The following is a 24,552-nucleotide window of genomic DNA, read 5'->3' on the forward strand; positions in this document are numbered from 1 at the left end:
ATCCCTATCACTTTACCGAAGTTCCAAAACTCCGAAGACTATATGGCTGAGATCATATGCCCAAAGTTTTGGAACTCTGAACACTTTCCATTGAGGTCACCATATAGCACAGAACTCAGGCTTTGCCATTTTCCTCACTGTAGTGCAGTCTTGATGTTGGTATATTTAAGTAGCAGGGAGTGTGGGGGCTGCAGGGGGGGGGGCTTCCCCCCCTGCAAAAACATAACTATAAGTTGTTTTATTTTATTTTTTGTGTTTTCTTATTGTTTCAAAGTTCCAAAACTTCAGGCATATGGTCTCAACCATATGGTCTTCAGAGTTTTGGAACTTTGATAAAGTGATAGGGATCCACCAATACAGCAGAAGTGTACAAAGAGCCACCAGTTACAATCTAGGACAGTTCCTAGCAGTAATGTGCATGAAAGTGAATGAATACATCTACTTCCCAACAATAGTCATGTAGTGCAGAACTGCCATGCAACAGTTTTGTGCCATTACCAACATCCCCCATGCCCTCAGTGTAACTGACTGCATCTATATCCCAGTCAAATTACCAGAGGTACCTAGTGCCAAACAGTACATCACTAAAAAGGGGTGGCCATCTCTCAATTGTCTGGATGTGTGCTCTGCTGTTGACCTAATTATCAATATCATGGCAACACACTTCAGCAGTGTGCATGATGTAGTAATTTGGAGGGAACGTGGATCTAAGGGCCACTTTCCAGCATGGTGTAATACCAGAGGGGTTCCTAATAAGTTAAGTACATGACCACTGCATACTCTAAGCTTTGTTCAGACATGTTAACAGTAAGCATGAGTAATAAATCCTTGTTTTCATTCCCCTAAAAATAGGTGACTGCAGTTATCCACTGGAGCCTTGGCTTATGACAACATACATAGCCCCATCAATGCCTGCAGAGGATGCATGCAACAGAGAGCACACTGCAACATGGAACACCATCATGCATGTGTTTGACATGCTGAAAGCAAGATTCTGATGTTTGGACACATCTTTGGGTATACTCCATACCAGGAAAGTCATCAGAGATGGTCACCATGTCTACCATATTGTACAACATGCTGATATCAAAACACAGTGGCCTGCCAACCCCAGGTGTGGTAGATCTACCCTAAGAACCTCAGATGTCAGACACGGAGCTATCAGAGCTGTCAAAGGATGATCAGAGGACACAAGGGGAGAAGAAATAGACATGGACAATTAAGGCTGTGGCCATATGTTCTAGCTCAGGCAATATGACAGCATTTAACACACACTTTTGAATCATATATTACACATACAAAAGTACAGAGACAAAAACAGCAATGTTCACTCAGTGGTGCTCCATAACAGCATCAAAGATCACAACTAATAGTAACAGCCCATTAGTTGTCCAGAATGAACATCATACATACAATAAGCATATTATTCACCAGTATTACCTTATACACATACATGTAACATAGCAAGGAAAAAATCTGGATATCCACAGAAGAAAAATCACCACAGAACCACTTTATGCAAGGTACAATGCCAAACAGGACCACACTGGCATATGTGTAGCATGCATGAGGTGTGCACAACAGAAGATACTGCTGTCCAGATAGGATAATATCATATATAAAATCAGTGTGTGAAGTTATCTGTATAACTGTCATTGCCACAAAAAATGTAGGCTCATGCATTGTCTGGGAAATGCTTCCTAACCAACATAACCTACTTGCATGGGTAGTACAATATCATTGATGCATCATACATATCATAGTGATATGTAACAGTGTTGCACCCCACAATATGTAGCATACAGCAACATGAGTACTAACAACATGATATAGACAGGCCAAAATGCAACATACCTGACATGCCACACACAAGTTTTATGTGACACTCCTGACATGGAATGTCACATATAAGGTTAACACTAAAATTCACAGGTTATTGTTGCATGATGAGTCATTCAGATGAATGCATGTTTTCAGTCATGCAGGGCATCAATGGCAGAACATATCAGCCATGTTACATGCCTCATTGTATGGGATATGGCAACATAGGTATATATGTGTGTATAAGCAGGTAGATATGGGGTTGTACACATGAGAAGTACATGTTAGCAAGGGGATAATAAAGGGAAAAATGTAAACATAGGTACATGTTGTGCTGAGGGTAAAGCAAGTGCAGTACCATAACAAAATACCACAAGTAGCATGATATGCATAACGAGGTATACCTGTACATGCAGGTATGTCAGACAATGAAATATGTAATGTATCAATCAATACTGGAATAATAAAGTAATATTCTGATGATCCTGATAAATGCTCACTATATGTCAACTATCAAGAGAGGCAAACCTAGAAGCAGGGTGATTGTCACATAGAGCAGTGCAGTTGTCAATATTTGAACTAACATTTAATAATGACAAATGCATGCAACAAAAGATAAATGAGTATAAAAAGCCTGTAGCAGTAGATGTTTGAGAAACCTGTTATAGATGTACTTGGCAATGGTATAATGACACAACAGGACACACACTGGATCAAGTGCCAGTGTTTATCATGCAGTCTAAGGAACCCCACTGGTGGTTCACACTACCTTCTTGACTGGCCCTGCTGTGCCCATAAATACTTGACCCATGGTGATATACCAAGGAACTGGTTGTGGTGACCTCGACAGTTTAAGACATGGTATTGGTAGGGGCAGTAGTACAATGTGTCTGTCTGGAAATGACTGTTGGGTTGTCAATAGGTTGACCAACATCAGATGTGTGTACATGTTGCAACACAGACAGTGATGTACAAGGGTCATGAGTGGGTCTACTGAGAAGGGATCTGCCTCTCTCCAGCAGAGGTAATTTGCTCATCAGGGTCAGGGCATGTAACATCAGATGTGTACTATGGTACTGCTCTAGCACTGTCATAACAAGGCTTTCAATAGAATGCGTGACAAATATCACAGTGTCATGCTGTGCAACCAGTGCTGCTATGACCTCTCCATGTCTGCACTCCTGATCTTCATGTAACACATGCAGCTGGTGTGCTATGTGATGGGTAACATGGACAAGTGCATGCAGGTCAGAGCCGTGATGTCACTGTGAACGTTCATGTGCATGTAATAGTAAGTGTACATCCTCTGACACACATCCACAGACATCAACTACACTCCTACATGTAGTCTGACAGACAGTATAAGCAAGTCACGGGTATCATCATGTCCAATATCTAATACCCCTACATCATCAGAATGGCTGGCCACACTATCCTCCCTATTGAAAGCTATACCATGAAACAGTTGACTGTCGCTTTCTTGGACAGACAATGAAACCAATGCAGTGCTTGTGTTCCATTAGTCATAGTATCAGAGTGAGGCACATCATGTCTCACCTCAGAATCAGTGGACTGGCTACTGGAGGAAGCAGGAAGAAGGCATACTGCAAACAGAGGCAGCTAGGATAGGTGTACATTTAGAGAAGTCATATGATGCAAGATATGCCTGACAATAGCGGACTAGAATCTAACTACTATGAATAATTAGGGTGCTATGGACTTACCAGGTTGCTGTGGCTGCGGGTGGTGCAGGGGCCTTACAGAGCAGATATATGCAGAGATATGCCATGTCAGTCACAATTCAAACAAATATGAAGGTCATTTGAAAACAAACATAAATGATGACACACCTGACATGGCCTCCTTTGACTCTACAAGTGTTGGTGAGGGTTGAAATACTACTATTATGGGAAAAAAAAGATACATACACAGTAAGTCAGTAGTAAGCACATAGACGGCATTGTGTAGCATTGTCAGTGATGCATAACACACAGCATAAAAGATATAGACATATCGGATGGGCGATGGTGTTCTGCAGATTGTAGTTGACCTAGACAGGTGAACAAGACCACATTAGTCATAAAGATCATAGTTGTACTTAACAGTATTGCACTATGGGAACCATATGAACTGCCTTGCTTGGTCTGTCCTTCCCTGGTTGGGATATATAGCATCCAGCATAAAGCTGAACCTGTAGGTTACAGAGCACACACAACATATGAGTACACATCTCAGACTTAACAGCAGGCAGACATAAGCAATGGCTAGTGATCACATAAAAAGACTAAGATGACATATACGTAATGAGTACCTATGCTGGCCTGATGATGATGTGGCTTTATAAGGGAAAAAGTCAGCATCAATTATAAAGGTTACTGCTGTGTTTAACTGTATTGCACTATAACAACTATATGAACTGCCTTGCCAAGTCTGAGTTCTCCAGTTGGGGAATGAGCCATCTGATGTAAAGCTAAACCTGTAGGTTGAAGTGGAACAAAACCAACATGTAAGTATACACCTCAGTCATAATAGCAGGCAAAGGCTAGTAATGAAGCTAACACATTACAGAGATGCATACCTGATGAGTGTCTATGGTGGCCTAATGTTGGTGGACCTATGCAGATGAAAAACATGACAGTACTCATGGAGCTGATATTGTTATCTGCACATTGTTTAGATAATATAACATGCTATAACACTTACCATGTCTTTCCACATCTGAAATGTTTCTCTGTACACAAAGTAGTTCTGCCACTATGGCACTCATAAAGATAGGTAAGATGTGGGAATGAATGTCCATGAATAACAGTTGGATTATGCTTCTGTGTTTGTGAATGATTAACATACCTGTGCATACTGGAACACCTGCTTCAATACATCCCCTGGGTATATGACCATCGTAGCAGGTTTTATGCTGGGAAATCAGGAATATCATTATACAATCCAGGGAGGCAATGGTGGCCCACCTCCAGTGGAATTTCTCTTTTCCTGTCATAGTGGTGGACTCTGTTGCTTACAAGGAGTATCATTTCAGAACAATAGTAACAGCAGGCCTACCTGGAGTGGTTGTGCCCCCCATAGTGTTACCCATGCTTATTATGTCCCCTCTGCACTTGTCTTTGCACAGTATCACCCATCTGCCCAAGCAAATTTTGGCTGTACTGCTGCAGAGCCTTGATGTTTCTCTTATTTTTCTTAAAGGAAAAATTATCATGTCTATAACAGTCTGATATTTGAAAATAGGTGATCTGCACATATCAGATATTATACAGCAGGTGCGCTGATTGACAGGTCAACCTTTAATGCATATGTGAATGTAATGCCCCTCATATACAGTGCACTGCCACACCAAACAGTAAATGTCATTTGTATGACCATCATTTACAGGTAACCATAAGGAACAATCCAGACACACATCAATTGCTGATCATATGTCTTAACGTTATATTCATACATTGTACTGCCATTAATCCATTCAGTATCTTTGAATATGTCATATATGCTGAGGTAGGATTAGAAACTGGTCAGTGGATATTTTGACAATTAGGAGACAATCACATATCCAGGGAAGTAAATGCTGTGGGAAGAAATAGCCAGGGAATTGTTATGGCTAGGCTTGTATAGGCCCCAGGGCCGATAGCCTAGTACCAACCTATGAACCTATGAACCTATATTCATTGCACTACAATTTCAGTGGTGCAAAGATAGTGTTGTCACAATTACATGCACAGCCAGTTACACGTACCAAGTCTACATCAACCATGTGGGATAAGCCACAGATGTTAATGTAGTCATGAACAAAGATCAGCATAAATATGTCATTTTCGATATGATGAATAGCATATGTATCTGTACATGTTAAAAAATCAAGGCAGAACAAGGTAAGCTTAAGAAAATGAACAGATCAGTGGGCATGGCAAGATATGAAAACAAGAAAAAAAAAGGTACATGCAAAGCCATTCCGAGGTTCCCCCAATTGCACTGAATTCCATAGCAGCCTCCACTGTAGGAATAAGCATCAGTGAATGTCTATAAACCATACTTTGAATGTATAATTTGCGGGCAACCCCATAACTCATCTTTAACAACAAACACTACTAAAGAAGTATAGGGGAAACTGCAGTACCCATGGATTTAGCAGTATTCCATCCATATATGCAGTTTGCCAGGGCTGCTTTGGTAGTAGCCTTATACCTGCATATGGAGAAAAGTGCACTGGTAAAGATGGACATGTATCCATATGCATGCATACTGGAGAAGTCTACCCCCATCTTTTATGTAACTGACATATTGATATGCAGAGAATTTCCCAAAGAAAAACAAATGTGTGAAATATGTGTTAGACGTTTCCCGTAGGACACTATGAATATAGCAGAGTGATAATGGGCACTGTAGTTTAAAAAGACAATGCAAGCAGCTGACCTCATGATAGCTTATGGATAAGTGCAGTCAATCAGTTCAACCTACCAGGTTAGCTCATAGCAAACAGCTATTAAGTGCCATTTTCTCTATACATAATTAATGAGGTTCATTAGCATACATTGTTTTGGAATCACTTCAGAAAACATTCACATATGTTCTTGAGTTTCAGTGTATTAACCAATAGTTGCATGTAAGTATACAGTTCTACATCCAAATGCCCAGCAGTTATCATTTTTTGTGAATATGTTAAACATGTACCCGATGTCCACCAGTAGATTGCTACCACCCTATGCCTGCTAATTTCGAAATGTAATATTGATACATTTTCCTATAATACCATTGGTACAGACCAACACTAAGGGACTCTGGATAACAAAGATGACAGATGACTGCAAACTGGGAGTCATTATTGAATCCCCAAATGATGCAGATATTCTACAAAAAGGCCTTAAAAAAAACAGATGCTTGGTGCCAGAGCCATGGGCTCAAGCTCAATGCCAAGAAATGTATAGTTATCCCCGTTGGGGAAAAAACATGTACCCGTGAATTACCACATAGGTGTCAGTGTGCACTAAACACCAAAAGTGTGATAAGAGATTTAGGGACACAGGTGGACAGTGGTCTCGCCTTAAATAACCACATCACCACTACAGTCAGGAAATCCTTCTATGTGGTACACCTCATCCCTAAGGGCTTTTCATCCAGATGAAAGGAGGTCATTGTCCCACTGTACTCATCCGTCATTAGACCCATTATAGAATACAATGCCCCATTTGGTATGTACCTCTCAAGACGTGCAACAACTGGAAAGGCTGCAGAAATGCCTTACTAAAAGAATCATAGCCTAAAGCAGATTCCCTATGCTGACCGTCTAAAAAAATTCCACCTATACTCTGTAGCATATCGTCTACTCAGAGGTGATCCCTGCTTAACATACAAGGCCATGTCAAACCCAGAGCTTGGACATGCTACACTTAAGGAAATCCCAATCCCTCAGAGATACACACTCCAGGGATCTAAACCTTGTCATCACAATGAACAAAACATGCTGGAGGGATAGTATCCTGACTCAGAGACTCCCCAGACTCTGGAATAGACTCCCCATACATGTCGAGCAGAGCATCTCTTTGGCCCTCTTCAAAAGGAACCTTGATGATTGGATGGGAGATAGGAAATTCACCCCAAGGATTATGTCAGTCACCCTGCTAGACAGGGGTCCAGGGAAGTAAATACTGTGAGAAGAAATAGTCAGGGAATTGTTATGGTTAGGCTTGTATAGGCCCTAGGACCGATAGACTAGTACCAACCTATGAACCTATGAAAATGAGTGATACCTCAGTGAGCAATTTTTTGAAGGAATTTTTCATAAAAGAGTTTTAAGGAAATGTTGACCAAGAGGTGGTTGGGGCATGCCCACATACCCAACTGGACCAATGAGAGGACTGTCCAGATGCTGGTCATTTGAGTGGGATATGAGTGGAGGATGCAGGCACACCAGAGGAACTTCACTCAGATTGACTTCTGGAATTGGATTGCGAGAGACCTCTAAGGACAAACCAGGATCTATAGGACAGGTGTGCAGGTCCAGCATTGATACAATAATCTTCACCTTAGGGACTGAGATGATCTCCTGAACAAGGTCGCAAAATGGCAACACCAACACCCAGATAACTACAGTAGGTACCATAATCCAAACCTTGTGTCATCGTTGACTGAACATACGTGTACGTGATAAGATGAATTGAGGTCCCTAGATATTCCATATATATATATATATATATATATATATATATATATATATATATATATATATACACGCACACATGCATTAATAACAACAGGATAATTGTATTTCTAGTTGGGCCAGAGAAGCGGATGTGCATGATATTTAAGTAACAGCATATGTAGATGCAGTTTTTTTATTTATTGTGTAAGTATTTCGTTATATATGTTTACCTGGGTATTGCAGTGATATGAATGGACTATTTACAGGCACAGTCAGGGTGAACTTAAGACCACTATGAGCATCTCCTTTTCAATATTGCTCCTATACGTGGTGTAATATTACTTTGTTCGGTGATATATATATATATATATATATATATATATATATATATATATATATATATATATATATAATTTAACAACAATATTTTTATATGTGTGTTATGTATGTACAGCATGGTCTAAGGAAGACCATGATGCTGTTTGAAGTAATATAGTGTAAGATGTGAGTCACACATTCAGTTCTCATTTTGAAACGAGTATGCTGTGATGTCATCTGCTACACATGATGTACTGTTAAAATCGTTTGCATAAATATTTCAGCAATATACTCACATATGTATATAATGCAATTTTCATAAGATGAAATATCTGAGTCATGTGATTTCCACACATACTAGATGCTTCACATATTTCAGTTTTATCATTGTATGTTACTGTTGTAGTGACACCTCAACATCTATCTGTGTGTTAATGATTGTAGTCATGTCCACTCTACCTGTCAGTTATTACCTGTAATGCTGCTCACAACTTGCATGCATTATGGTGCCATATTTATAAAGGTATTTTTTGTTGTAGATTTGCAGCACCTCTATAAATGTGTTTTTGTAGACATATGGCAAGTTGATACAGTTGAACGTGCACTAATAACAAGAAATATCGTCCTGTTCTCTCATGTGCTTTATTCAATAAAGCACATGAGAGAACAGGATGGTATTTGTTGTTATGAGATTTAACATTTTACTAGGCATGCTCAGTCATTGCTTTGTGTCTGTAAATTATTAATATATATATATATATATATATATATATATATATATATATATATATATATATATATATATATATGCTGTGATGGTGTCATTGCTTCCTACGCTCTCTTGTCAGCATGTGATGAGTAGTAATTCTTAGGGTCTGTATGCATTTGTTAATCATCCTTACAGACAAGTAATGTGACCTTTACACTTGCACTACATCCTTACATGACTGTAATAGCTGATGCTCAATCATTACACAAATAATGTATAGGAAATGTTGATATTGTCACTTGCACATATGATATATTTTTTTTCTCTTTCATTATCTTCACATGTTTGACCAAGCGTGTACAAACACCAAAATGAGTAAATTCACCTAACGACCCCTTCAGTAGTTTGTCCATGTATGCACAAGTACTTCACCGATATCAAAATTAATCATTTTTCCCAACTGTCCCTTCAGTATTTAGTCCCTGTATGCAAAAGCACTAAAATACAGTAGTGTGCCATAATTGCATATACTCAACCATACTTTCATCACTCACACACATTTACATGTTATTTTGTTATGACTTTGGTGAGTGTGCTGCCTCTTGTCTTATGTTAGCATGGCAGTATAGTGTGATATTCAGTCCTATTTTCATTATGCACCCGTGCTAATTGCTGTTTAATGGTTGCACATTACTGTACTATTTTGGTCATTTGTACACAGACTTGTTAATAGCCATCACCAATGCACACTGCAAACTTAGCAGATGTTGACCATTTGCTGCATATATTTTGCAGTAGAATTGCAGTCCATCTTGTGTTGGGGACACATGCATGTGTAATTTTTTTTTCACATGGATATACTTGCCCTACCTTTTTATGTGCCAGGTTTTTTGGGTATGCGTTTACTTACTACTGTGGACATATGTTGTCCACTTTCCTTTATCCTTATAGATTTGGCCCATATGTTTTAAGTATACATGGTATATGTTTATGTGTATGTGTACGTTTGTGTAACTTACATCATTGGAATGTACTGTAGGTGTATTGGGACAATATGACATTATGCCACCATGATAGGCTATCCTACGCATGCAAAGCATATACACACACACACACACAAGATGGTGCTCACTGAGAAGATTCCATCTGAATTCATATTTTATTTGTGTGTCATGCATTTCACAGACATCTGCATGCCTCCTGAAAAGCAATGTATGCATGGACTTGCATTCCTTACATTCTTATTATTCATATGCTATTTAGTAATATATCTGTATCCTCAAGTGGTTTCTACATCTCACTTTCACATTTCATGTAGGTATCTATCTATCCATTCAGCCTCAACCCCTCGATATCAATACATGTGACATATCTAGATTGCATACCTGAACACCATTTGTGTTACCTCTGGCATGGTATAGGTTCATAGGTTCTTTGATGTCAGGATCCCTTTTCTGTTATTCTAGTGGTGTGTATTCTTCTTGGTTTATTACACAACCACATTACTCTTTGGCTGCAGTACTACTGTTTGGCACTGTGCTTAGTTGTTTGCCTCTTGGATGTGGGGTTGAAGGTTGGAATCTAACCTCTGCTTTTCTACTCCTATATTTCCTTGGCTGAATTTGATCAGCCTTGCTGTTGTTGTATCACTTACACTTGCACTGCCAACAGCCTAGTGGCTGTTGATATTTGGTGTCCATTGTGTACTGCAATGTTAGCAATCCCATCTCCTCTTTCTCTGTCTTTTCCATACCTTCTGTTCTCCAAAAAACAAAAAATTGTGGCCTAGTTCTTCCAAAATATAATCTGTTCATGCCACTCTTGCTCTCCTGGCCTTCCTATTCCATTATCCCTCTTGTGTGCCTCTCTCCTTCACTCTCACCCACATCTGCTTTGCTATCACCCTATTTCTTTGGGTATAAACATTACTTGTGTTCTTCATACATCCTGCACAGATTGTTAGCTATTGCTAGCATTGGTGATATGGACATATATGCTACTTTGCAGTAATTAATACATTTTTTATTTAAATTTGCAGATTATGATGAATTCTGTAAATTATAGAAGTTTTCTTTGTAACACAATTTGCAATACATGAATGTATTTGCCTGAGGTTACAGGTTGATTGTTGTGCCTGCATTGCACTGAGTCGTGGTGATTAGACTAGGGCACAGTTACATATTACTTGACTGGCTGCAAATCTTACAAGGAACTTAGCACAATCTGTAGAAATCTGTGAAGTTTATGAAATCTGAACTTGTAAATAAGAATGCTAAACTGAGTACTGTTCACATTATCAAGGAACTCTCCCTTTAAGCATCATTTGTTTTAATACTTACCATATGTATTGTGTGGTACACAATAGAAAATAAGTCATTGTTAAATGACAGGTATGTTTTTTCATTATTGATATCATATAAAAAGATGGATTTGATTTCAGTGATAGCTGGTTAGATTCTTGGATTTATAGATTAACAAACTGTACCTCTCAGCCTTGCAGGAAAATTCAAAATTAATTGATACATTTATTTATTTAGATTTGTTAACCGGGATAGAGCACTGACCCACTTGGGATGTGCTTCAGGTACAGTCAGATGCGGCATCTTGCTGAATAATTTGGAAGTGATTACAGCTCATATGGAAGAAAGTGATGGGACACTTCTTGGTCCACTTCACTTCAATCAGATTACTGTTGCACTACAAATATTTATTTTGTCCCTTTTTGTTTTATTTAGCTGTTTTAAACAAGTGCAATAGTATTAGTTTCTGTCCATCTGCTTCACATTATCTGGATCAGCATTTGGCAGTAATGGCATTGGTAATACATTATAAGCAGTCTTGCATATTAATTTGATTAAATACTCGAGTTACTGAGCCAGTGACCTAAGAGCAGAGGTCATCTGTAATTGCATCACCTTTTTAGAACATAATTGTGTAATGCTGGGTATGAATGACTGACTTCCGGTTAATTTTGAATGTTAAACAATGTATTGCCAACAGTGAAAATTAATTAGTTCTGAGTATTTACTCATGATGTATTCATCTTTTTTATTTTATTGGCATATACACTAGTCATAACGGGTTATGTACAGATATGACACAGTCTGTTTACATTAAGTAACTAGTAACAGATGAGCCTATTTTGGCATGAACAACACTAATCATAATGTAATGTAATGTATAACTTAATTTGGTGATACATAAATTAAGATGACTTTTTTTTATTTAAAGCAATGACATGAAGAACATTTGAAATTGGAAAGAATATGCACTATTAATTAGTGAAAAATAAAAAACATGACAAGATAAAGAGAAAAATAACATTTACTGCTTGATATGCCTGGAAAGAACATAACATGAAAGGTTAAAACCTTGCATCACCATATCAGTTACCTGAGGAAGTAAGTCATCAAACATAACAGGAAAGTAAAAATGCAGAAGTGATGAGCAAGGAGCAGTTAAATTGTTTAAGTGTGAAAAACAAATCTGGAGGATTAACACACTGACTCATTTCTATTCAGTTCCTTGAACAAAAGAGAATAATCCTAAACATTATGTTAAAATGATAATGATGCAGGTAACATTTTACATTTGTCATGCCATCAAACCTGATTAGGTTATCATTTGGAGTACAACAGGAAACACAGAGCCAGATGATACCAGATGAAGAAGAAGAAGAATGGAAATAGGAGTTAGAAGCACAATTTCCATCTGCTAATAGGGTGCTTGTCTCACAGTGATCTGATAATTATGGCTGTGTAGTGGTTCCACAGCTGTAACTGTCATGAAATCCATTAAATTTCTAAGCAATACAGGAGGAACTTTAAGTGAAAGTCAAGGCTGTGATGCTGACGGATATGGGAATAAGAAATGGAGGAATGACAGGTGTATGTGTGTGCGTGTTTTTGTATTTGTATGTGTGAGCTTACTCCAACTTACGCACATAGTTGTATATATATATATATATATATATATATATATATATATATATATATATATATATATATATATATATATATATATATATATATATATATATATATGTATATATATATATATATATATATATATATATATATATATATATATATATATATAGGTCCACTTTTTCATTTTGAAAGCCCAAAATCCCGAGTTTTGAAATACCAAACTCAAAACATTGAGATTTTAGAATCTTGAAATTAAAAAGTGGAACAAAAAAAAAAAAAACAACTAAAACAATGTTTTTTTCAGTGGGGCCAGCCCCCTCAACCCTCACCTGCAACTTAAATATACCATCTGCAAGATTGCGCTACAGTGATGAGAATGGTTAACAGTATAGGAGCATTACCGGTCTCTTCACTGTAGTGTGATCTCGAAGATGATATATTTATGTTGCAGGGGGTGTGGGGGGTGCAGGGGGGCTTGCCACCTGCAAAAACATTGTTTTAGTTGTTTTATTTTTTTTGTTCCACTTTTTAATTTCAAGATTCAAAAATCTCGACTTTCTGGGATCGGTATTTTGAAAGTTTAGATTTTGGGCTTTCAAAATTAAAAAGTGGATCCAGATATATTTATATATATATATATATATATATATATATATATATATATATATATATATATGCTCACTGCTCCTCTAAATGTACCTAGTGATGAAGAAGTTGAACTTCTATGAGCATCTAGGTTGTACACAGATTAAAATGACTAAACAGCAGCAGATGCCATGAGTAAGAACATGTTTGTTGAAACAGGATATGACTGTAATGAACTTAAAAGGCTCTCTGAAGAAGTTGGAGCACCATATTTTTCAAGTGGATACTCTGCAGCATGAGATTTTACGTCATAAGCGTTCATATAGGAATATAGTCTGGAAGTATACTACTGACACACAACAGATATGTAATATCCTTAAAGGTAATTGGTGTATTCTCACTAGTGATGACAATATTAGAAGAATTGTTGGTGACAAACAGTGTTTCTCATTTAGGAAATGTAAGAAAATCTAAAGTAGATTCTATGTAACAGCTCTTTGATCACATCTAAGCTGATTTCTAACCAAAAAGGAACTTTTTCTTGCAGCATGTGCACCAGTTGTAGATGCATATTAATTTCAGATGCTTTTGTACATCTAGGAATGGCAAAATATACAAGTTAAGATCTTATACAGATTGCAGGACCAGAAATCTTATTTGAAGTCAAAAATATCATATGTAAACATTGGGATATACTAAAGGCTGATGAAGAGATTTCTGACATAGTTGGCAAAGAACCCTCTTTTATATATAGGAACAGAAACAACTTAAAAATACTCCTCTGTTATCCTAAGAAAGCTATACAGCATGTTAGTTCAGGACATACAGAAAAATGTGGTCATTGTAATTTTTGTTGTTATATTGACAGCAATACCACATTTATCCATCCAGATAATGGTAAAACATTTTATTTTAGAACACATGCGAATTGTATGACACCTAACGTTGTTTACCTGGCAGTTTGCAAAATATGTTCATCATTTTATGTGGGTAAGACGAACCGCCCACTACGTGACAGGATAAGAGAGCATATTTATAACATCAGAAAAGTAATACACAGAATGCTTTAGCCAAGCACACTGTCTTACACAACACTCAACATGAATTTCAATTTAGGGTACTAGAAGTAATAGAACCTAATGCAAGAGGAGGTAACATAATGACATATACAGAGGAGAAGGAAAACAAGTGGATTATTTTGCTAAGAGCAGATAGAGGCTCAGGACTAAATGACAAAGTCTCTATCAAACCTGTACTTAGAAAACGCAGGCACATAAAGATATGAGAATATTTAGTCATTTTTAAATTGTAATAGATATATATATAAATAATTTTTATAATGCATTTTAACAACAAGAAAACTTTTATTAAAGTTTTATACTATCATTTGTTGTATTCAAAGGATGCGCTTTTTTAAATGGAGTTAGTTTTTTATATATATATTTTTATATATATATATATTTTTATATGATTAGTAGCAGTAATGAATGCACTGATATACTTTTGTATTTGCTGCTTTAAATGTTAAGTGAACTAATTGATGTGTGATGATGATTGGTTCATTTGAATTGTACTCACCATGTGCTTTAGTATTTAAACTGTCTATGTTAAGCAAACATTGTGATCTGATGAAGCTATTTTTTAGCGAAAGCGCTTATCCATTGTTTTACTAATAAAAGTATCTGGCTTTGAATATAAGATTTGACCCTTGCTTTTGCTCTTGTGCTACATTTTTTATTATATATTTACTGGTTGTTTCCACAAGAGCATTTGCCAGTGAGAGCAGTATTTTGGATTTTTTGACTTTTTAGTTTAGATATTGCTCTTTCTTTATTTGAGACTCTCCTGCAATATTGTTTTAAATATTTCCTGTTGTTTTGAACTCTGATGTCACTGTGAATATATATGAGTATTTTGTTGTTATTTTATTATTTATTATTAAATATATTTAAACCTTTCATTGTGGCTGATCTTTGTAAAGATATTTAAGTTTTAAGAGTACTTGCATATTTATTGGTAACACTTTGTGGGTCACACCTAAAAGCCTTGCTCTTGGTCAAACTACCATTTCTATTACTATTAATATTACACAGTAAGATTGGACACCCTTTGTTAAGGGCCTTAAAGCAGCTGATAAGGAATTAAGTGGTGGCAGTGGTAACAACCTTATAGTCTGGGCAAAAGGGGGCATAGCTAGTAAACCTGTCAGCTTCTAACGGGAGTGTGTGTGTGTGTGTGTGTGTGTGTGTGTGTGTGTGTGTGTGTGTGTGTGTGTGTGTGTGTGTGTGTGTAAATCAGACCTCAAAGAGTGTGTGTGTCAGCTACTTGAGCAGGGACACAAAGCACTAATGGGACATAGAGGGTCCTGGTAGGTCTTTGCTTGGTCACTCAGCTGAGATCTCAACTCTATAATTGTGCCAGTGGGGAGTCTTATTGGAGATCTGGACAAAGAGGGAGAAACCAGCCCCTGACTGAATGTGGTCTCTGTTTGCTGTTAAGGGAAACTGCACTTGATTCATTGAGCTGAATTTGGAAATACTGTCTGTGTGTGTACTTGTTATCCTCCCAATGTATGTCCCCCACTGGTGCCAGTGGTGAGGACTGAGGCTCTTTGATTACAGTTCCAGTGGTGAGGTGTCACATATTTATTGGTCAGCAGTGGTGGGATATCCACATATTGGGATTCAGTGGTGTGAATATTGAACTCCTGTAGCCTGTAAAAAGTAGTCAGTAAAGGTGTTTGTACTCTCAAGCAGCCACATGGTAGACATTCAGAGTTTAATATCACAACAATTTTATTTTTTTTTTTTTGTTAGCTTAGTCATGCAGTGCAGGCAAGGATGTCAGCAGAGGAGTATGGCAAACTGACAAGGCACCAGTTGGCTGAGATGTGCCAAGACAAAGGACTGGTGCATGCCAACCTAACTAAAGGAGAAATTATTGCAGCCTTAGTCACAGCTGCATCACAGACCAGTAACTAGGAGGACAACCAGACTGGTCTTAGGAATGTACAACTCACAGAAAATGGACAGATCAATTTTGCCTCACAGGACTCAAAAATCCATCTGAACTTAAAAATAAATTGAACTGGAGGACAATCATGTAGAACAAGAATCAGAAGAAGGACTGTGGCATTTGAAATTAGAATCAGCAGAGATACTGAGATATCTGGAAGCCAAAGAAAATGAGAGGCAGAGGCAACATGAAAAGGAGATGCTGACTCTTTTCCAGTCATGTAGGTAATAGGGAAGGGAATAACTGAACCCCAGAAGCAATAACAATCAGTCAATTTCTTCCACAATTTACAGAGGGTGATAATTTTGATTGTTTTATTCATATGTTTGAAAGGGTTTGTAAATGGTATAAAGTAAGGGCTCTGGGTAGGGCTCCTGACCCTCTTACTCCAGGGTAAAGCTGTAACTGCTATTTCTAAATTATCTGATACTGATTGCTTAAATTATAATACTGTTAAATTTTTTTTATCAGAGTGTTTTAAGTTAACATCTGAAGCTTACAGAAAAAGGTTTTGTGAGCATAGATGCAAGGCAGATGCAAGTGTGTGTGAATATATTGTTGAGGTTAGCACTTATTTTTAAAGATAGGTGAGTGAGTGTCAAGTCACCACTTTTGAAGCATCGGCAGACCTTTTGGTGAGGGAACAAGGCCTTAACACTCTGCCTGTAGACATGAAAATATGGTTGGCAGATAGAGAATGTAATGCTGCAGATTAATTGGGGAAAAAGTGAGACCTACACCTAGCAAGCAGGGCCTCACTGCACAGGAAAGGGATACCCAGTGCTGCACATAGGTCTAAGAGAACCCATGGTGGGTAGCCTAAACTGCCCCAACAGAGTCTCCCAGTAAAAGGGGAAGTCAGTAGTTCAGGTACATGGCCAGGATCAAGGGTTAAATGTTTTAAATGTAACCAGTGGGGCCATGTAGCACATTAACGTCCACAGAGGCAACATGGGGAATAAAAGGTGGGGGCGCTAACAAGTGGGAATGACAGAGTGCCAGCAGTAACTTATCTGGGTACAGCAAGGGTATCAAACTACCACAGGAGGTTATATCCCATCTTACAAGGTGGGAAACAGGCCACTGCTAAGATAGACACAGCCTCTGACCTAACCATTGTGAAGCTTGCAATGGTTAAAGATGAGCACTACTTGCTTGGGCAGTCTACTCCAGTCAGAGCTTTAGGAGGGACCACATTCCAAATAACTTTTGCTAGGGTTCACATTGACTGGGAGAGTGGAAAAGAAAGAAGTAAGTAAGTGTGTCTGAGGATATCCCTGCAGATGTCCTGATAGGGAATGATTCTGATAATGCAGTACCTTGTGTGCATGCAGTTACATGCAGTCAGGCTTGGAGACAAGCATGTGTGTCGAGTAGCCTGGGGGGGACAAGACAGGCCACACACTTGAAGCCAGGACTGGTGAGGTGGCTACTTCAGGGAGGGAGCAATCCTGTAGCAGTGAGACTGAAGGTGAGCTACAGCTGCTTGTGTGTACTGATGTTCCCCTGGACAGAGTGACTGCATGGACAAAGGTGAATAGTAGTACCCAGGCTGACAATGAGGCACCGCTGTCAGACAATACTAGACTTCCTGTGGAAGACGAGCTGTGAAAGTTACCAAGAGAGAATTGAGACAGGCTCAGCTCTCAGACCCTACATTACAAGGCCTGAGGGAGGTAGCAGTGAGGCACCTGGTTGATCTCTATACTGGGACAAAGGGTTGCTGTACAGAGAGTGTACCCCTGAGGGAGGGCTAGAGGGTGAGAACATACAGAAGTTGGCAGTGCCCAGAAACTACCATCTGGCACTTCTAGCCATTGCCCATGACATTCCCTTTGCAAGACGGGTTCCTATCAGCATTTTGAATGTTGAAAATGGCAAATTTAATTTAATCAAACTGAAATGTTTGAAATCTCAGAAGAGTGAACTGGCAGAACATCGATTTCTTTCCCAGGGAAAGAAATCGGTGGGCCGTCAGAGTTTGCTATTTCCTCCACTGTGGTGCAGTCTTGGAGTTGGTATATTTAAGTAGGGGAGTGTGGGTGGCACAGCCCCCCATGTTGGGGGGGTGGGGGGTGAAGGCCCCCACTTCTGTCAGTGTTTAAAGTATTGAATTTTTTTTTTTGCACGGGACACCAATTTCTTTACCTGGGAAAGAAATCAATGTTCCGTCAGTTTGTTCTTTTGAAATTTCAAACATTTCTGTTTGATTAAATTGCATTCGGCATTTTCAGCATTCGATATGCTGATATAGACCCTGCAGGACATATGGGCATAAAGTGTACAAAGAGAAGTATCATGCAGAACTTTTATTGGCCTGGGATTTCAAGGGATATAACAGGGTACTGCAGGACCTGTGAACAGTGCCATAAGGAAGACAAGGCAGGTGACAAGGTCAAAGCTCCTTTGATGTCTTTGCTTATGATTGAGGAGCCATTTCAGAGAATAGCTATGGATATTGTGGGGCCTCTGAGTTCCCCAAGTTCCCCAGGGAAGAAGTATATCCAAGTGGTAGTATATTATGCTATCAGGTACCCTGAAGCAGTGGCTGTGTCCTCCACTGAGGCAGAAAAAGTGGCAAATGCTTTGTTAGAGATTTTCAGCAGGGTAGGTTTCCCAAAACAAATACTGACTGACAGAGGTGTCAGTTTCATGTCAGACCTGCTGACTTGTCTGTGGAAGTACTGTAGGGTGAAGCACATAAAGACCACCCCCTACCATCCCCAGACTAATGGTCCAGTGGGGAAGTTAAACTCTATACTAAAGACCATGCTACGGGCATTTGCAGACCAGCTCAAGAGGGACTGGAACAAATATTTGACCCATCTGTTGTTTGCTTACAGAGAGGTGCCCCAGGAATCCACAGGTTATTCACCCTTTGAGTTGTTGTATGGGCATAGGGTGAGAGGACTTCTAGATTTGATTCATGATGAGTAGGAGGGTGAGTGTGAATCCCACAAGGAGTCTATCAGACACAACAAGCTGCAGTCAGCTTGGGAGGGACCCTTCAAAGTGGTAAGGAAGGTTAATGATGTTAACTACCTGGTAGAACTGCTACACTGGAGGCAGGGGCATAGTTATACCATGTTAACAGCATGAAGCCTTACCATGATAGGGAGGCCCTTGTGCTAAGTATTTGCAGTAGGAGGCAGGAGGAGTCAGAGGCGGATCTATGTCTACAGGGTGCCAGCCAGCAAAATCCAAAATTACTGTAGTGGAGCAAAGCATTGCAGGCATATGATATGACAGTGCCACATTGTAATGGAGTTAGCAATGCGAGGGCAGCTGGGATCTCAAGACAGGGAATGGGGTATTGTATTCCCAGACAGGCTCATCCTTCTCAAGCAATGTTTCTCAAGGGCCACTTGAAAACTAGCTTGACTCTTTGTGGGGGGGGGGCAGAAGAGTGACAATGGGGGATACTACCAACACAGCTATTTGGACTTTTGTAAATAATTCTATGTAATTTGTGAATATCAGCATGATTTATATAAGATGCTTGTATTATAAATGTATTAGAACTGCATGTCATGTGTATATCAAACTGCTGGTACAGCAGTGTGTGTTGAAAAGGTTTTTGAAAAATGCTGTTTGAATTGTAACCACAGTGCGCCCAACGGGAATAGAACAGAACTGTACATGCACTGTTGTAACTGTTTAAATTTGTATATTTTAACAGTGGAAACTGGAATACAGGAGGTTAACTTCAGAAAAATAGCTGAAATTAAATTACTTTATGGCTACTCAATAAAAGGTGATCCCCAGGATTTAAAAAAAAATCTGTGTAGGCAAAGTGTAGAGCCTACACAGAATGTTACCATGTCTGTGTACATGGTTCCCCCTCAGCAGTGCACCATGCATTTTAATCATGGCACATTGCCGAGGTTGAGCCATGGAACACAGTTACTGATTTACTGTAGGGAGTGTAGTGCCAGCTGTGCCCGCAGATGAGTAAGACATTCCATGCACTGTCCAATTGTATTATGTCAATGTTTATATTATTGTTTTACATGTTTTTCCTTTTCTTTTTTAAAAAAAAAAAAACATATTTCTGTGGCACTGTGCAGAGCGCAGCAGTGTTAAGTGGTGCTGAGACACCTACCAGAGCTCTAAAAATAGAAACCAGATGCAATTAATTATTTATTTAAATGTAATGTTTAAGCATAGCTGAGCAGGTTTCCGTGGTGCTGTGTGGTGCTCAGCAGTGCTTGTAGGTAGCTCAGAGGTATATGTAAAGGTATAGCAGAATTCCACATATAATTGTAGCTAAATAGGTAGGGGTACAGACTCATGAGCAGTAGGTGCAAGGTTTGAATATATGGAAGGAAAAATAAGCATTTATATTTGAAATACAAATTATTCCAATTATTTTTAAATTCTGGCCTACTGTGCTCCCCTAAACTCTGCTAAGACCTGCTAAGCACTGCATAAACACAACAATGGCTGAAAATGTTTATGCACTGCTTGGCTGCTTTGCACACTGCTAAGCACTGCTAAGCATAAGGGTCCTTAAATTTTTGCACTGCTCGGCTCAGCTGCACTGGTCTGTGTCCTGCTAAATAGCACACCATATTTTTAAATGTTGCCCAATGGCATGTAAGGGCAGGAAAACAGGCTGTATTAAGCCCAATAGGTGGGAATACAGCATAATCCATTGGAGTTCTGTCTCTGAAGGATACTATGGCAAGTGTTGGTGAGGGTTCATGCTCTCGGGTGCAGCATTGGGGCATTCTGGAGGCCAGAATCATGGTCAGACTTCTATTAAAAAAACAGGAAGACTGACTGCTGCAGGAAGGTTTCCAGGGCTAACAGTGCACGGCAGTGGCCTGGGACCCACTGGCAAGGGAACTCACCAATGCAACTGGTATCCCCCGCAGAGGTGAGCAGTGTCGTCACCATCATGATGACCTCTCGAGATGAAAGGAGAATCTCTTGGACACCTGGGTCCAAGAATCTCGGGCAGGGAATGCCCCAAAAGTATTTAAATACTATTACCTCTTTTTCACCAATATCTAATCTGAATATCTGCTAAACTGGTATGCATAATGGTGTGCTTCTCTCCCAACAGCTACAGTGGAGAGGGCTGACAGCATTGTGGCACATGCTGGGTGCTTGAGCAGGTTGCGCCATGAGTGTGGTGACTATGGATGTATTATGCTAACAGTAGAGAAATAAGCAAGAAAGAGTAAAGCATTAACTGCAATAAAGTATGTACAGTAAAGTCTGTGTTGCTGTAACAGTAGTGCAATAAATGAATAACGCCAACTGTAGTGCAATGAAAACATGAAACAATAGCATTACCTGCATTAAAGTTTATGCAATAAAGTCTGTAGTGCAATAACTGTGGAAGTAAAGCTGTATTGCAAGACCTGAATAATGTCAACTGTTGCCCAATAAAAACTCAAAAAAAAAAAAAAAAGCCAGAAACGGCACTAAATTATATACAATAAAGTCTGCAGTGCAATAAGTGTGGAATTAGAGCTGTTTTTTCAGGAAATGAATAATGTCAACTGTTCTGCAATAATGCATGAACCATTACAAATACCACCAAGGTAAATTGTGTACATCAGGATTGTCCTCTTTTAACCATTGCAGTGCAACTGTATGCATTCAGGATATAAGGTAAGGTACTGCAGTCAAGTATAGCAGTGTAATAGCTGTAGAATGCAAATATAATGGATGCCAAATGTCTTATTTAACACCTACAGTGCTGTTCAAGGCTGTTTCTAGGCCAATATTGTTCACATAATGCTCTGTCATCCACAAACAGCAGGTAAGAAAGGTATATGGGTGAGGTATCCCACTCCATTACCTGATATTTTCTGTTGACTTCACAGATATTTCAAACCAATAAAAATATATTGTGCACACTTGCATTCTATATACTAATGTATAGATTACCTTCTATCTCTGTCACGCTTGTATTTCATGCATTTGTGTTCTACTGTCATTGCAGTCTAGTATAAAACTGTAGTACTACAAATTGAAGTCTGATGAAGCATCGTAGGACGTGAAAGCGCTTACTCTTTGGATCCTGTTGCTGTTTTTGACAATAAACAGTAAATTAATATCAGTTTTTTGGAGTTTATATCAGCTATTGGTGCAACCTTGGTTCCTTCAATTGCCTTATAAACAAAAAGTTAACAAAAGAACAAAATACTCAATTACTTAAACCAATATCACTAAAATAACTTAAGGAAAGAATACAAAACATTAAAAAACAATAAGGCTCCAGCTCTTGGTGGATTAATAGGAGAAATATACAATATACTTCTAGATGAAACCCTAATGATTTTAATCGAAGCTTTTGAAGAATTTAGAAAGAATTACAGATTTTTTTCCTTCATGGAAAATGCCATGATATCACCTATCTTAAAGCATGACAAAGACCCTAAACCAGTGACTTCTTATTGCCCTGTTTCTCTTTTGAATGTGGACTTTAAGATTTTCACATCGATTTTAGCAAACAGATTAAACCACTTCATGCCAAAAATAATAGCATATGATCAAACAGGGTTTATTTCACACAGAAAAGCCCAGGATAATGTCATTAAACTTCTAACCTTAGTAGAATATGCAAATAAGAAAAAAAGAAATTATCAATTATAATATTAGATCTAGACAAAGTTTTTGATTCTATAAATTGGTCGTATTTATTTAATGTATTAGAAATGTATAATTTTCCCCTGACTTTATAAAGCTGTTAAATTATATACCACTTCCATATCATATATAAAAAGTGGAGCTTTTGTATCAGGACAACTTAAAATATCGAAAGGCACCAAGCAAGGATGTCCTTTGTCACCTTTATTATTTGCCCTATCAGTGGAGCCATTGGTTTATTATATAAAAACTAATGAAAATATAAGTAGCTTTTCCATTAACCCAAACTATCCCCCGGATTTACTAATCTTCCATGCAGAACTAGTCTAGACCTGCATGGAAGCAGCCACTTAGGACCAGGATGGCAGCGTGCCATGCATAGTAATGAAGGCATGCTGCCCATGCCCCCAGGCTTACACGGAGCATGTACTAGTGCAGAGAGCATGTCTGAGAATAGAGCCCACAGAATAAACATGCCTTTGCAATGTTGAACAGCAGAAAGTGGAAATAAATGAGCAATACCACTCATAGGTGTCCACATATCCCCACCAACAGTCCCCTATGTATACAACAGCAACAGGACATAAAAATTAAAAGAAGAAACCCCCGTATCTGTATCTAAAGCACCGAGTACAGCTAACCGTAGGTGTGCGGGTGTGCCCATTGCTTAGCCATGGTGAAAGCACCCTAAAAGGCTAAAGAGGATAATAAGGATGATATATGCAATTGAAGCATGTTCAGCAATAGTGTAGTGGGCAGAATGTTCACCTAACGAACAGGCATTTCCAGTTCGAGTCCCAGTGCAGCACAGTCTGTTTTACACAGCAAAGCATGGTATAAGCAAAATTTGTAATGCAAAACCCACTAAATAACATATATTTTTATGAACAGGAGTACTGCAGGAAATGCACATGTGAAGAGTCAGCATCATAACGAATAAGGCAGCTGTAAGCAGACGTAAGCACAGATAAGCAGTAGTAAGCATATGTAAGCACTAGTAAGCATGTGCAAGTGGGTTTGCATGGGGTTAAGCACTGCCAACACAGATTAAGCAAAGGAGAAGCAAACTGGGTGTAAGACAGTGTGACCGAAAGTCATCAGTGCTTAACTCCATGCAAACCCAATTACAACTGCTTTAAAGTGCCTTAAGCACACTGTATCCAATGGCTGGTGTCCTGACCAATAGCTTCTGCAAGGTCCGAACCCAGGACCATGCACACCATACACAAAAGGATTTACCACTAAGCCATGTCAGATATGCATAAATCGTATGTTGTCAGAAACACAACCACAGCCCAGCCATGCAACAGTACATGGATACAATATATCTATAGCTGTAGTCACATATATGCATATATATATATATATATATATATATATATATATATATATATATCTCCAGATGTATATACTTATATATATAC

Source organism: Protopterus annectens, chromosome 3.part1 (assembly GCF_019279795.1).
Source record: "Protopterus annectens isolate FY-2018-M chromosome 3.part1, PAN1.0, whole genome shotgun sequence".
Lineage (NCBI taxonomy): Eukaryota > Metazoa > Chordata > Ceratodontiformes > Protopteridae > Protopterus > Protopterus annectens.